This window comes from Gorilla gorilla, chromosome 8 (assembly GCF_029281585.2).
Source record: "Gorilla gorilla gorilla isolate KB3781 chromosome 8, NHGRI_mGorGor1-v2.1_pri, whole genome shotgun sequence".
NCBI lineage: Eukaryota > Metazoa > Chordata > Mammalia > Primates > Hominidae > Gorilla > Gorilla gorilla.
Window position 1 is genome coordinate 27909456 of NC_073232.2, and position 16719 is coordinate 27926174.

Genomic DNA, 16719 nt, shown 5'->3' on the forward strand with positions numbered 1-16719 from the left:
CATAGCTAGAAGTATTTTCACCACAGCTCTCAAATTTCTCATTCAGCTATAACCAGAGAAGCTAAAGTGTAAAAATTAACAGAGATTGTTGAAAGGAGTCATATGCTAGTGAAAATAGGAAATTTTAATAGAAATTTTTTTACGAACTTTACTCCGGTGATTGTTATAATTGGAGATACTGAATTGAAAATGTGACCAAGATGTTCAATGACAGGCATTTGGACAGCTTCTGGAATAAAAATATCCAGGCACTTTGTAATTTTAGATTTTTTTGAAAGTTTAATCTCTTTTGTCATTTGCTCCCGATCACATTTATTTCTTTATACACATTTATTTCTATAAACTATGCATTTACATTTGTATGAGCAATGTGGCACTAAAATTATATTTGGAGTGATCAAAGAGCTTCAAATTTTCATGAATTAGTAAAATTAATAAAAAGTAGATTATTTTTAATTTTAATAAATTTCAACATCAATTTTTTTCATGAACCATGTTTTTGTTATTCTATCTAAAAAGTCATCACCAGTTAATTTTTTTAAGCATCACATTTATTAAAATATATTTTAGTTTTTGTTTTGTTTTGCATTTTGTTTTTTTATTATTATACTTTAAGTTCTAGGATACCTGTGCAGAACGTGCAAGTTTGTTATATAGGTATACATGTGCCATGGTGGTTTGCTGCACCCATCAACTTGTCATCTACATTAGGTATTTCTCCTAGTGCTATCCCTCCCCTTGCCCTCCACCCCCTGACAGGCCCTGGTGTGTGACGTTCCCCTCCCTGTGTCCATGTGTTATCATTGTTCAACTTCCACTTATGAATGAGAACATGTGGTTGTTTGGTTTACTGTTCCTGTGTTAGTTTGCTGAGAATGATTGTTTCCAGCTTCATCTGTGTCCCTCCAAAAGACATGAATTCATTCTTTTTTATGGCTGCAGAGTATTCCATGGTGTATATGTGCCACATTTTATTTAACCAGTCTAACACTGATGGTCATTTGGGTTGGTTCCAAGTCTTTGCTATTGTGAATAGTGTTGCAATAAACATACGTGTGCATGTGTCTTTATAATAGAATGATTTATAATCCTTTGGGTATATACCCAGTAATGGGATTGCTGGGTCAAATGGTATTTCTAGTTGTAGATCCTGGAGGAATCGCCACACTGTCTTCCACAATGGTTGAACTAATTTACACTCCCATCAACAGTGTAAAGGCGTTCCTATTTCTTCACATCCGCTCCAGCATCTGTTATTTCCTGTCTTTTTAATGATCACCCTTGTAACTGGCGTGAGATGGCATCTCATTATGGTTTTTATTTGCATTTCTCTGATGGCCAGTGATGATGAGCATTTTTTCATGTGTTTGTTGGCCAGATAAATGTCTTCTTTGGAAACTGTTTGTTCATATCCTTTGCCCACTTTTTGATGGGGTTGCTTTTTTCCTGTAAATTTAAGTTCCTTGTAGATTCTGGATATTAGTCCTTTGTCAGATGGATAGATTGCAAAAATTATCTCCCATTCTGTAGGGTGCCTATTCACTCTGATGATGGTTCCTTTTGCTGTGCAGAATGTCTTTACTTTAATTAAATCTTATTTGTCAATTTTGGATTTTGTTGCAATTACTTTTGGTGTTTTAGTTATGAAGTCTTTGCCCATGCCTATGTCCTGAATGGTATTGCCCAGGTTTTCTTCCAGGGTTTTTATGGTTTTAGGTCTTACATTTAAGTCTTTAATCCATCTTGACTTAATTTTTGTATAAGGTGTAAGGAAGGGGTCCAATTTCAGTTTTCTGCCTATGGCTAGCTGGTTTTCCCAACACCATTTATTAAATAGGGAATCCTTTCTCCATTGCTTGTGTTTGTCAAGTTTGTCAAAGAATAGATGGTTGTAGATGTGTGGTGTGCTTTCTGAGGCCTCTGTGCTGTTCCATTGGTCTATATATCTGTTTTGGTACCAGTAGCATGCTGTTTTGGTTACTGTAGCCTTGTAGTATAGTTTGAAGTCAGGCAGCGTGATGCCTCCAGCTTTGTTCTTTTTGCTTAGGACTGTCTTGTCTATACAAACTCTTTTTTGGTTTCATATGAAATTTAAAAGAAAGTCAATGGTAGCTTGATGGGAATAGCATTGAACCTATAAATTACTTTGGGCAGTATGGCCATTTTCACGATATTGATTCTTCCTGTCCATGAGCATGGAATGTTTTCCCATCTGTTTGTGTCCTCTCTTGTTTCCTTGAGGAGTGGTTTGTAGTTCTCCTTGAAGAGGTCCTTCATATCCCTTGTAAGTTGGATTCCTAAGTATTTTATTCTCTTTGTAGCAATTGTGAATGGGAGTTTGCTCATGATTTGGCTCTCTGTTTGTCTATTACTGGTGTATAGGAATGCTTGTGATTTTTGCACATTGATTTTGTATCCTGAGACTTTGTTGAAGTTGCTTATCAGATTAAGGAATTTTTGGCTGAAATGATGGGGTTTTCTAGATACACAATCTTGTCATCTGCAAATAGAGATAATTTGACTTTCTCTCTTCCTATATGAATACGCTTTATTTCTTTCTCTTGCATGATTGCCCTGGCCACAACTTCCAATACTATGTTGAATAGGAGTGGTGAGAGAGGGCATCCTTGTCTTTTGCCAGTTTTCAAAGGGAATGCTTCCAGCTTTTGCCCATTCAGTATGAAATTGGCCATGGGTTTGTCATAAATAGCTCTTATTATTTTGAGATATGTTGCATCCATACCTAGCTTATTGAGTGTTTTTTAGCATGAAGGGGTGTTGAATTTTATTGAAGCCCTTTTCTGCATCTATTGAGATAATCATGTGGTTTTTGTCATTGGTTCTGTTTATGTGATGGATTATGTTTATTGATTTGCATATGATGAGCCAGCCTTGCATCCCAGGGATGAAGCCGAATTGATCGTGGTGGACAAGCATTTTGATTTACTGCTGGATTTGGTTTAGCAGTATTTTATTGAGGATTTTTGCATCAATATTCTTCAGAGATATTGGCCTGAAATTTTCTTTTTTTGTTGTTGTGTCTCTGCTAGGTTTTGGTATCAGAATGATGCTGGCCTCATAAAATGAATTATGGAGGATTCCCTCTCTTTCTATTGATTGGAATAGTTTCAGAAGGAATGGTACCAGCTCCTGTTTATATCTCTGGTAGAATTCGGCTGTGAATCCATCTGGTCCTGGGCTTTTTTGGTTGGTAGGCTATTAATTACTGCCTCAATTTCAGAACTTATTATTGGTCTATTCAGGGATTTGACTTCTTCCTGGTTTAGTCTTGGGAGGGTGTATGTGTCCATGAATTTATAAATTTCTTCTAGATTTTCTAGTTTTATTGTGTAGGGGTGTTTATAGTATTCTCTGATGGTCATTTGTATTTTTGTGGGATCAGTGGTAATACCCCTTTATCATTTTTTATTGTATCTATTTGATTCTTCTATCTTTTCTTCTTTATAGTCTGGCTAGCCGTCTATCTATTTTGTTAACCTTTTAAAAAAAACTAGCTCCTGGATTTACTGATTTTTCGAAGTGTTTTTCGTGTCCCTGTCTCCTTCAGTTCTGCTCTGATCTTAGTTATTTCTTATCTTCTGCTAGGTTTTGAATTTGTTTGCTCTTGTTTCTCTAGTGCTTTTAATAGTAATGTTAGGGTGTCGATTTTAGATCTTTCCCTGGGCATTTAGTGCTATAAATTTCCCTCTAAACACTGCTTTAGCTGTGTCCCAGAGATTCTGGTACGTTGTGTCTTTGTTCTCATTGGTTTTAAAGAACTTATTCATTTCTGCCTTCATTTTGTTATTTACCCAGTAGTCATTCAGGAGCAGGTTGTTCAGTTTCCATGTAGTTGTGCGGTTTTGAGTGAGTTTGTTAATCCTGAAGTCTAATTTGATTGCACTGTGGTCTGAGAAACTGTTTGTTATGATTTCTTTTCTTTTGCTTGTGCTGAGGAGTGTTTTACTTGCAATTACGTGGTCGATTTTAGAATAAGTGCTATATGGTACTGAGAAGAATGTATATTCTGTTGATTTGGGGTGGAGTGTTCTATAGATGTCTATTAGGTCTGCTTGGTGCAGAGCTGAGTTCAAGTCCTGAATATTCTTGTTAATTTTCTGTCTTATTTCTTTATCTAATATTGACAGTGGGGTGTTAAAGTCTCCCACTATTATTGTGTGGGAGTCTAAATCTCTTTGTATGTCTCTCAAAACTTGCTTTATGAATCTGGGTGCTCCTGTATTTGGTGCATATATATTTAGGATAGTTAGCTCTTCTTGTTGCATTGATCCCTTTACCATTATGTGATAACCTTCTTTGTCTTTTTTGATCTTTGTGGGTTTAAAGTTTAAAGTCTGTTTTATCAGAGAGTAGGATTGCAACTCCTGCTTTTTTTTTTTTTTTTTTTTTTTTGCTTTCCATTTGCTTAGTAAATCTTTCTTTATCCCTTTATTTTTAGCCTGTGTCTTTGCATGTGAAACAAGTCTCCTGAATACAGCACATCAATGGGTCTTTACTCTTTATCCAATTGGCCAGTCTGTGCCTTTTACATTTAAGGTTAATATTGTTATGTGTGAATTTGATCCTGTCATCATGATGCTAGCTGGTTATTTTGCCCATTAGTTGATGCAGTTTCTTCATAATGTCGATGGTCTTTACATTTTGGTTTGTTTTTGCAGTGGCTGGTACCAGTTTTTCTTATCCATATTTAGTGCTTCCTTTAGGAGCTCTTGTAAGGGAGGGTTGGTGGTGACGAAATCCCTCAACATTTGCTTTTCTGTAAAGGATTTTATTTCTCCTTCACTTATGAAGCTTAGTTTGGCTGGATTTGAAATTCTGGGTTGAAAATTCTTTTCTTTAAGAATGTTGAATGTTGGCCCCCACTCTCTTCTGGCTTGTAGGGTTTCTGCAGAGAGATCCGCTGTTAGTCTGATGGGCTTCCCTTTGAGGGTAACCTGACATTTCTCTCTGACTGCCCTTAACATTTTTTCCTTTATTTCAACCTTGGTGAATCTGACGATTATGTGTCTTGGGGTTGCTCTTCTCGAGGAGTATTTTTGTTGTGTTCTCTGTATTTCCTCAATTTGGATGTTAGCCTGTCTTGCTAGGTAGGGGAAGTTCTCTTGGATAATATCCTGGAGTGTGTTTTCCAACTTGGTTCCATTCTTCCCGTCACATTCAGGTACACCAATCAAACGTAGGTTTGGTCTTTTCACATAGTCCCATATTTCTTAGAGGCTTTGTTCATTCCTTTTCTTTCTTTTTTCTCTAATCTTGTCTTCACACTTTATTTCATTAAATTGATCTGAGGTCAATAGGCTTTTAGCCTAAGCTTTTATATTTATCTAGCTAGAAGTTGAGCTGTGTCGACTGTTTGCTGTAGTTGTAGGTTGGAGAAAGTAAAATTTCCTCTGTTGTCTTTATTATTGTGTCCTTTGTTGTCTTTGGGTTTCCCTAGAAACTGCTTCTTAAATAGGATTTGAGGTTTCCAGTTCTTTTAGCTATAATCTCAGTTATCATACAGGAACCTGATTGATGTGTTGGCAAGGTGTGGGGGCAGGAAGAACATTCTATAATTCTACGATTAGGTCTCAGTCTTTTGGTAAGCCTGTTTCTCTATGCTGTGACCTTCACAAGTGCTTCTCAGCCTTCTACATGTCTTCCCCTTTTAGGAGAGTTAGGAGGAGTAGAAGGGGCTGGGGTTGGGAGTTTTCCATTGCTGACCTTGACAGATAGAGGGGGCTGGAGTTGGGAATTTCTGGTGAAAGCCATATTGATTAGAGTCTAATCAATGTGGGGGAGAACGTAGAACCAGAAAAGAGAAAAGGTCCCATTTATTATCCTGTTCCGTAATCATACACCAACACTAAGACCTGGTAATTTCTCCTGCTAAATATTTTTAAATATTTTACACCAGTACATACTATTTCTTCCATTCTAGTTGGAATCAGCAAGATCTCTACCTGTTTCTTGTAATAATCTCTTTTTGAAAAATTATTTTCATTTATTTTCAGAATTAAAGAGTTTTAAGGAGCTGTCAACTTCTTCGCCTGAACTCTTAAAATTAATCTTTGTTTTCTGGAAGTTTACATTGGGTAGGGAAATTCTGACATGGAATATGATCAAGATTAAGCCACCATGAAAGTACAGAAGAACTGAAAGCATTGCATTTTAATTCAACGTATACAGAAGCTTAATTTAGTTGATGCTACAATTTGCAGGTCATATTATATAACAGCCTTTTGGGCCATGAAAGATCCTTTTGGACAATAGAAATGAAGTATTTGGTCCTTTATTGCCAATGGAGGTATATATCATTCATTTGGTTATGAACATTTTACCTTCCCCTAACTTCTTTGCAATAGTTTCCTCATGTGTCTTTTCACATCATCTCTTGTTCTTCCCCAGTCCAGAACACACAGTCACAGAGATCATTTAAAAAGCAGCCTGTATCCTGGAGTGTCTTCCTGTTGATGTTAGTATATAGATAGAAATCATTAAAGCGTCACACACATGCTGCATGAACTGGCTCCTGTCTCTTCTCCAGCCTGGTGTTGAGAGGTCCATGTTCTCCTTGGCAAACTACGGGCCCACTTGCATCTGTTTTGCTGCACACCTTTCCATAGGCTGCTCCTAGCCCATTGGTCTGGTGAGCTCTTACAAATCCTTTAGTGTATTTGGGAAACGTTACCCTAACTTTACCTACACCTCAACGGTCTTCTTCCCACATGAGAATAAGTCTGTGTTGTCAATTTTTTATATGTTCCTCTATCCCTAGAATATATACTTTGTAGAACTCTACTTACTTATATGATGTCTATTACCTCTAGTTTGTCACTTTCATGAGGGCAAAGGTAGTGTCTGTCACCACTGTGTCTCCGGTGCCAAGTCTGTGAGAGAACACAGTATACATTTATTTAAAGAATGACACTATAAATAAATTATAAGAGCACTACTACAAGGAATATTTGCATTGCACAGGCTCGAAGTTTTTAAGCTAAAAGGCAGACTTAGGCAACAGACATTTTAAAAATAATTGAGGTGAAATTCACATAACATACAATTAGCCATTTAAAGTGTACAATTCTAGGGCAATTGTATACTTTAAATTCCAATTGTATACTTTAAATTCCATTTAAAGTGTACAATTTCAGGGACTGCACTCACAATGTTGTGCAACCACCATCACTGTCTAGTTCCAAAATTATTTCTTCACCTCCCAAGAACACCTCATACCCATTATGTTATTCTTTTTTTTTCCATTATGTTATTCTTACCCATTATCCCCTTTGACCCATAATATGACAACCACTGATCTGCTTTCTTTTTCTATAGATGTGCCTGTTTTGGATATTTCATATAAGATTCATGCAATATATGTCTTTTGCATCTGGCTTCGTTTACTTAGTATAATGTTTTTGAGGATCAGACAACTTGTAATATGTTTCAATGCTTCATTTCTTTTTATTGCCAAATAGTATTCCATTGTGTGTGTGTTCTGTATACATATATGTAATAATCAAGGACCTGGGAACTCCAACAAGGGAGCAAATTAGAGAAGTGAACCCAAACTACACAGAATTTAAATTCCCTCAAATTAAGACACATCCTTGGACTATAGTCTTCTGACCCTGAACTCCACTGGAAGCAATTGCACTGTGTAGCCGTCTGCTGGACTATACATCAACTCTCGACTGGCACCACTGGAAGTTTGTGCACATTCATTTTTTGATGAATTACAGGATCCAAATGTCAAACTACCAAATGGGTGAGACACACCTCCACTGTTCAACTTCACCACTCAAGAACTGCCAACTAATCTACCTCTGGCTACCATCCTTATGCCTCCTCATGCTTGGATTCAAGCAGCTGTTTCAATCCCCACAAATGCCACAGCAGCCACCGATGCTAGTGCTGGAGACCGTGAACAGACCAATAATGCTGTTTCTGCATCATCTTCCAACTTTACCTGAACAGTCCCCAGAAGCCAGCTGCACAGGAAAAGCCACCAGTTACTTGAGTCACTCAGCAACACTGGTCACTTTTGGAAAGAATGTTAAAAAGAGAAAAAAAATCTGTTAAAAATATATGTGTGTATGTATATATATATATATATATATACACATACACACAATGGAATATTATACATATATTTGTATATTGTGATTTATAAAAATTTCTTTTATTTTCTCTTATTAAAAAGAGAAAAATCTGTTAAAATATATGTGTGTATATATGTATATATATGTATATATATACATACACACAATGGAATATTATACACATATTTATATATTGTGATATATAAAAATTTATCCATCAGACTATATATATATGCAATGGAATATTATATATTATATATATTTACATTTAGTGTATATGTAATATATAATACTTTATCCATCAGACTTAATTTTAAGGGCAGAAATCTTGCCTTAGTCCACCTGAAAGAAATAATATATCCTAACAAAGATAACTTGGAACTAGCCAGCCTAAAAAGTAAGAGTTTACCCCTTTATTGAAATAATATAGGTGACCTCTTTATCAGAATAAAACAGGTGAAATTATTGACTCTTACATTCTATTGGTTCTTCTTGTGGAAATATTCTGCTCAACTTATTTAAACGGCAAATATCCAGTTCAACGTGGTTTGATGGATGTTGTAACACCGTAATACTCTAGGACAGGGATTGACACGCTGTGCCTTGGGAGTCAAATCCATGGCTGCTTTCATATGAAAACAGCAGAATTGTGTAGCTATGACTGAGACTGGGTGGCTCACGATGTCTGAAATACTTCCTCTCTAACCATGTACAGTAAGAGCTTGGTGATCTCTGCTCTAGAATAATGAAATCAGTGAGGAATCTCTTTTCTGCAGGATTGCATTGATTTGGATATCTTCAAAGGAAATGTTCAACTTAATCGAACTTGGAAGCTTTTCCCCACCAAACTCTAGAATATAAGAATAAATGTAGTTTTCTCTGTTGGTTGGGAGTTTCTTGTTAATAAAAAGAAAGGACCTTAGAATTTCAATCTGGAGGGAACATCTAAGACACTGTAAGATAACATTATACCTTTTGGGATGTGTTGAAAGACAGAAATCAGAAGAATATGAGTTTTGCTAGAATAATTTCTCAACTGAAATATTAAAAAAATCTGTGCCATAGATATCTATATGAGGTTCAGAATTATGATTTTCAATTTAGGAGAAAAAAACTAGATGCTTCTGTGAATAAAAATATTTCACAGTTTGGTTATGCATCAATGTCTTTGAATGACTATTGGCTTTTCTGTCTTACTTCCTTCTCCTGACCATTTTTGAGGGAAAGGTTCTGAAATAAAAGGCCTATTTGTTTCCATTTTTGTTCAATTACTTTTCAACACATTGTCTAAATGTCATCCATGTAGATGTAGGGAGTAAATAGTCCTCATCTGTTCTTCTGCTTGGGTAGAAGTGCCCTCTCATTACCTTTTCAAGATTATGTTGTCTCTTAAGAAAATATGTTTCAATTGCAGAAAGCAGCTGATATAATATTTTTGAAGAAATTTTCTTTAAGACTATAAGATTGAGATAGGATGACAATTGAACTTCTCTTCTAGCTGAATTGGGTCTGCAAAACAATAAAAATAGTTTTCAGAATCTTTAACTTTACAAAGCCAGACTCATAAAACCAACAAGAGGAATCGCGACATTTCTGTCATGCCATACTAAGGACTTAATCTTCAACCAGGACTAAACATTTGGTTGTATTATTTGTTCAGAGTCTTCCGTATGAGTAGGAGACAATGCCATATGGTCATCACAGCTATGTGGCCATAGCAGCTACATGATTATTTGAATAATTCCCTTTTCCGTTTAATTTTCCTTCCTCTACAACTGAGTGCCATTTTACAGGCAACTCTCAATTTGCAGCAGATGGTTGTACAGTTTGTGAATTTTTCATGCTTCTTCCATTTTGTCGTTCCTTTCTTGCGTGTCCCTTGCTCCCTTTAGTAAAAGTCGATCATCAAAAATCAGGAAAATCAAATCACATTAATTGCTATCTTAAAAAAAAAAAACTCTTGCAAGAAAAACAGAATATTGACCTCGATTACTGTGACCACTGTGACTGTCTATGCTACTGCAAATGTAAAGGTTATCAATAATTGACTGTAAGTTTCCTATAGGTACCTAAGGAGCAAATGTATTATGACAAAGATGAATTTGGCATATGTATATTTCTGTTTTTCCTTACAATGAATTCAAAATCACATTGCTACTTTTATGAAGTTTACAGACAGTCTGACAAATTTTAGACTTGAAAAGTAAAATGATATTGACATTAGATTTTTGAAACTGAATCTCTTTTAACATCCTTTAGGTGTGTTGGAGTTTAGAAATGATTGAGCTGTTACACTTCTCCAGAGTATTGCTCCTACAGTCAATTTCGAGTTCCTTAAGCCCTATTGATTTCACGTGGCTGCCTGGTCATCCTCATCCTGCAGTCTATGACTTCAGTCGCTTCTTTCTCACTATCTAGGACTTTGTTCTTCCTTTATAAGCTGCCTCTGACTTCTGTGGTCACTCTGGGTTTCCTAACCAATATCATACTTTGCTCATGGTATGGATGTAATATTTTTTTTGAGTAATTTCTGTGTTTCCTCTTAGTAAATGATGATTTCATTATTATCATTATAATCCACTGAAATATCTATTTTCAAGTGTTGGTTCAAACAGGCCTGTTTCAGTTGCAAGCAACATAAACAAACTTGGCAAACCTAAAAAAAAAAAAAAAAAGAAAGAAAGAAACTTAAGAGCAGAATAAAGAAAATCTCAAAGCTGACAAATTGATGGAAAGTTTGAAGAACTGGGTCTGGCAATGAATGGAGACTAGAAGAGCTAGTAGCAGCAACTATAAATTAGACCAGGTAGGAACAGTATGCCCTGGTCACCACAGCTGTTATAAATAAGTTTTGACCAGCTCCAGTCTTTTCTTAACATTTCTCAAGGTTCAAAATACAGGGATAGAGTATCATGTTGTGGATTTAAATTCCCACCCTTTGTCTAAGGGATGGCAAGATACATTGATTAAAATTCCTTCTGACAATATCAAAATACAGAAGAAATAACTCCACAAAAGGAAATTCAGTTGTTCTTATCAAAGAAAGTGAAATGACTGTGAGTAGCTAGAACCCAATAAATATGCAGTACAATATCTGTACTTGAAAAATCATAATAGTTTAAAAGTTTTTTAACTTTCTTCTAAATTGGGACTTTGGCACTCCGGACAGGTTTTAGAACTTACCTAATGTTACTGATTTTATAATTACATGATTTTTTTTCACTTTTACACATTTGGAAGTGTTCAAAATAATTAAATTTAGGTGGGTGTAGTTTTTATACAAAATATTTTTTAATCCTCTATTTTAAATAAAGGATTATAGTACTTTTAGTTATAAATGCTGATAATCAAAATTGCCAAGAATGTATTAATAGAAAATGATGTTATTTTAAGAGAAATTTCTAGAGTTTTATACTCTTCTTAGAAATAATACAGTTCTATATATATATATATTTTTTTTTTTTTTTTTATTTGAGACGGAGTCTCGCCCTGTCGCCCAGGCTGGAGTGCAGTGGCGCGATCTCGGCTCACTGCAAGCTCCACCTCCCGGGTTCACGCCGTTCTCCTGCCTCAGCCTCCCGAGCAGCTGGGACTACAAACGCCCGGCTAATTTGTTTTGTTGTATTTTTAGTACAGACAGGGTTTCACCGTGTCTCGATCTCCTGACCTCGTGATCCGTCCGCTTCGGCCTCCCAAAGTGCTGGGATTACAGGTGTGAGCCACCGCGCCCGGCCCAGTTCTATATGTTTTCTATTTATTCAGTCTTTCTTTTGGGGCTACAAGAAAATGTGATCAGAAAAATGATTATACATTAAATTCATCATAATTGCTTAGAAAAGAAAGGTAGAAAATCATGACTATTGAGAGTCACTTATCCAAAGAATAAAAGTAGGGTAATGTCCTATACTCGAAAAATTATTCATTTATTTTTTTGAGACAGGGTCTCACTCTGTCACCCAGGCTGGAGTGCTGTGCTTTACCAGTTAGCTAGAGAGAGGTTTACTGTTCAGCATTCAAAAGTATAGTCTTCTGAGCCAATATATCAGGGTTCAAATCCTGGCTCTGATAACCAGCAGACCCATTAGGGTCACCTTGGGATATTTATTCAATTTTTCTGTGCCCCAGTTTATTGACAGGTAAAATGAGGATAGTAATAGCAACCCATCTCACGTGATAGTGGTGTAAATTAAATACATTAACTTGATACAGTCTTGAGAGTTTCCTTTCTATATCTTGAATTGGACTAGTAATTTTTTGCTTTTTTGTTTTTTTGAGACAGAGTCTCCCTCTGTCACCCAGGTTGGAGTGCAGTGGCACGATCTCGGCACACTGCAAGCTCCGCCTCCCTGGTTACGCCATTCTCCTGCCTCAGCCTTCTGAGTAGCTGGGACTACAGGCATCCACCACCACGCCTGGCTAATTTTTTGTATTTTTAGTAGAGACAGGGTTTCACTGTGTTAGCCAGGATGGTTTCGATCTCCTGACCTAGTGATTCATCCGCCTCGGCCTCCCAAAGTGCTGCGATTACAGGCTTGACTAGTATTTTTTATTAATCCTTTAGACCATTTTTGTAAATTGTCCAGAATTCCTAGTTGCTTATAGTGAAAAGAGTAATTCAGGTCATCTCAGTCTGTATTGTTACTGATGCACCTTGATATTATTTCGTGGAAGAACTCTCTCTCCACCATGCTGTGAGCCATCACTCAAGCACCAACTCTACTTTCTGTTAACATTTTCTATTTTTTTCCTGTCAGCACTTTTTAAAGTCAAACTTTATTCTTTAGAGGAGTTTTAGATTTACAGCAAAACTGAGCAGAAGGCATAAAGAGTTCCTATAAACTCTCATCCCTGACACAGCTACAGCCTCCTCCAATATCAACATCCCCCACTAGGGTAGTACATTTATTGTACTGATGAACCTACATTGACAATGTCATTATCACCCAGAGTCCATAGTTCCCATTAGGCTTCACTCTTGCTGTTATATATTCCATGGGTTTGGATAAATCTATAATGATGTACATCCACCATTATGGTATTAGACAGAGTAGTTTCATTGCTATAAAAATACTTTGTGTTCTATTAATCCTGCAAATGCCTAAACACCACTGATGTTTTCACTGCCTTGGTTTTGTATTATCCAGAATATCATATACTTGGAATCATATAGAATGTAGTCTTTTCAATTGTCTTCTTTCACTTAGTAATGTGCACTTATAGTTCCTCCATGTCTCTTCATGGCTTGGAAACTCATTGCTTTTTAGTGCGGAATAAAGTTCCATTGTCTGGATATACCACAGTTTATTTACTCATTCTACTGAAGGACAACTTGGTGGTTTCCAAGTTTTGGCAATTATGAACAAAATTGCTATAAATATCCATGTGTATGTTTTTGTGTGAACATAAATTTTCAACTATGGATCATATGTAATAGTATGTTTATTTTTGTAGAAAATTGCCAAACTGTCTTCTGAAATTGCTGCACCCATTTTCATTCCCACTAGAAATGAAGGAGTTTTCCTGTTGCTCCACATCCTTGACAGCATTGATGGTCTCAGTATCTGGATTTTGGCCATTCTAATAGACATGTAGTGACATCACCTTGTTGTTTTAATTTGCATTTCCTTGATGACATATGATACGGAAAATCTTTTAATATACTTATTAATCATCTATTTTCTTTGATAAGGTGTCTGTTAAGTCTTTGGCCCAGTTAATAATCAGGTTGCTTGTTTTCTTTTTGTTGAGTTTTAAGCATCCTTTGTACATTTTGGTAATACTCCTTTAGCAGTTATGTTTTGTTTTGCAAATATTTTCTCTCAGTCTGTGACTTGTCTTCTCACTCTCTTGAAAATTTCTTTTGCAGGACAGAAAATTTTAATTTTAATGAAGTTCAGCTTAGCAATTCTTTCTTTCATGGATTGTGCCTTTTGTATTGTCTCTAAAAAGTCATTGCCAAACCCAAGGTCATCTATATTTTCTCATATGCTATCTTCTAGGTGTTTGGTAGTTTCACATCTTACACTTCTGTTTATAATCTATTTTGAGTTAATTTTTGTGAAGTGTGGAAATTGTGTGTCTAGATCTTTTTTTTCTTTTTTTAACATGTGCATGTCTGGTTCATCTGGCATCATTTGCTGGAGAAAAAAAAACAAAACCCTGTATTTTCTCCATGGTATTGCCTTTGACTCTTTATCAAAGATCAGTTGACCATATTTATGTAGGTCTATTTCTGGGTGCTTCTATTTTGTTCCATTGACCAGTTTGTCTGTTGTTTTGTCCATGCCACATGGTCTTGCTTAATGTAGTTTTATAGTAAGTCTTGAATTCTGATACTGTCACTTGTCTGACTTTATTCTCGTTTTTCAATATTTTGTTAGCTATTCTGGCTGGTCTTTTGCCTCTGTATAAACTTTAGAATCAGTTTGTCAATATCCACAAAATGACTTGATGGGATTTTTATTGAAATTGCATTGAATCTCCAGATCACGTTGGGAAGAACTGATCTTGACAACATTGTCTTCCTATCCATTTTTAGTTCTTTGATGTCTTTTATCAGAATTTTATAGTTTTCCTCATATAGGTCTTGTACATATTTTGTTAGAGTTATAATTAAGTATTTTATCTTTTGAGGCTAATGTAAATGGTAGTGTGTTTTTAATGTCAAATCCTACTTGTTCATTGTTGGCATATAGGAAAGCAATTGACTTCTGTATGTTAACCTTGTATTCTGCAAACTTGTTATCATTACTTTTTAGTTCCAGAAGTTTTTGTTGTTTTTGTTTTTGTTTTGCTTTTCTACATAATCATGTCCTCTATCAAAAAAGACAGTTTGAATTCTATCTTCCCAACTGTATAGATTTTATTTCTTTTACTTGTCTTATTGCATTAGCTAGGATTTCCAGTACAATGTGGAAAAGCAGTGGCGAAATGTAGCATTCTTGCCTTGTTCCTGATCTTAGCAAGACCTCAGTCTATACTGTTATCAGTAGCTTCTACTTTGTCATCATTAAGTAGGATGTTAGCTGTATATTTTTTTGTAGATAAGTCCTAGTTTACTGAGAGGTTTTTTCATGAATGAGTGTTAGGTTTTGTCAAATGCTTTTTCTGTATCTATTGATATAGTCATGTAACTTTTCGTCTTCAGTCTGTTGAGATATTGGATTATATTAATTGATTTTCAAATGTTCCATCAACCTTGCATAACTGGGATAAATCCCACTTGGTCCTGGTATGTAATTTTTCAAATACATTTTGAGTTTGATTTGCCAATGCCCCACTTATCTCTGATAACTTTCCTTGCTCTGAAATCTGCTGTATCTGAAATTAATATAGCTACTTCTACTTTTTTTTTCATTAGTGTTAGCATGGTTTATCTTTCCACATCCACTTATTTTTAATCAATAAAGACGTAGTTATACGTCTTTATATTTAAAATGGGTAGCATATAGTTGGTTATTGTTTTCTGATCCACTCTGACAATCTCTGTCTTTTAATTGGTATATTTCAATTATTAGTGTTCAGTGATTATTGATATAGCTAGATTAATATCTACTGTCTTCATTACTGTTTTATATTTGCTGCCATTATTCTTTGTTCCTATTTTTGTCTTCTTCTGTTTTTATGCTTATTTTGGCTTTAATTGAGTATTTCGCATGATTCCATTTTTTTCCTTTCTCATTATAAATATATATATATATATACTTATATTTTGTTGTTGCCCGTGAGTTCACAGTATGCATTTACAACTAATCCAAATATACTTCTTTGTGGGTAGTGTAAGTGCCTTATAATAACAAAATAATTCGAATTCCTCCCTTCCATCCCTTGTATCATCACTGTTTTCATTTCACTTATACATTTTATTTATGCATAAGGATACATAAGTATATACACATATATGTAATTATGGTTATTATAACTTATAAATAATATATTAGTATATATAAATTATATATGAGTACATATTATGTATGTATAACTATATTGCACATATATCATTATATATAATTTGCATATAATTATATATAATATAGTTATATATTTTAATTTATAAAACACACATAAAAACACATGTAATTGAACACATTGTTTCCATTATTATTTTGAATAATCTGGTGTCTGTTCACTCAATTAAAAATAAGAAAAGTAAAGGTTTATATTTTACCTTCTTTCTCCAGTGCTCTTCTTTTTTTATGTTGTTCCAAGTTTCTGACATATATTATTTTTCTTCTCTTTAAATAACTTCTTTCAACGTTTTTTTTTGCTAGGCAAGTCTACTGGCAACAGATTTCCTCAAGTTTTGTTTGTCTGAAAAGTCTTTATTTCTCCTTCACTTTTGAAAGCAAATTTTTCAGGGTTCTCAATTCTAGTTTGGTAGTTATTTTTCCCTCAATACTCTAAATATTTCACTCCACTCTCCTATTGCTTGTGTGGTTTCTGAGGATGAGTCAGATGTTATTCTTGTCTTTGCTCCTTGGTAGATAAGGTATTTGTTTCCTCTGATATCTTTCAGAATTTCTTTTTTATCAGATACCAAATAGAACCCAAACAAAGAAAAGATTTTTGTTATTTTATTTTTTATAGAGACAGGGTCTTGCTCTGTTGCCCAGGCTGG

At 35.1% G+C, this 16719-nt stretch overlaps 1 long non-coding RNA gene across 1 annotated transcript; it reads right to left on the minus strand.

Moving 5' to 3' along the window:
• Window positions 1-6276: 6276 nt before the first annotated feature.
• LOC134759170 (uncharacterized) lies at window positions 6277-16507 on the minus strand. Its single transcript, XR_010135102.1, has 3 exons — window positions 16270-16507; window positions 9470-9611; window positions 6277-8041 (listed from the first exon to the last, which is right to left on the minus strand). It is a non-coding gene; the product is annotated as an uncharacterized lncRNA (long non-coding RNA).
• Between the last annotated feature and the right edge of the window lie 212 nt (window positions 16508-16719).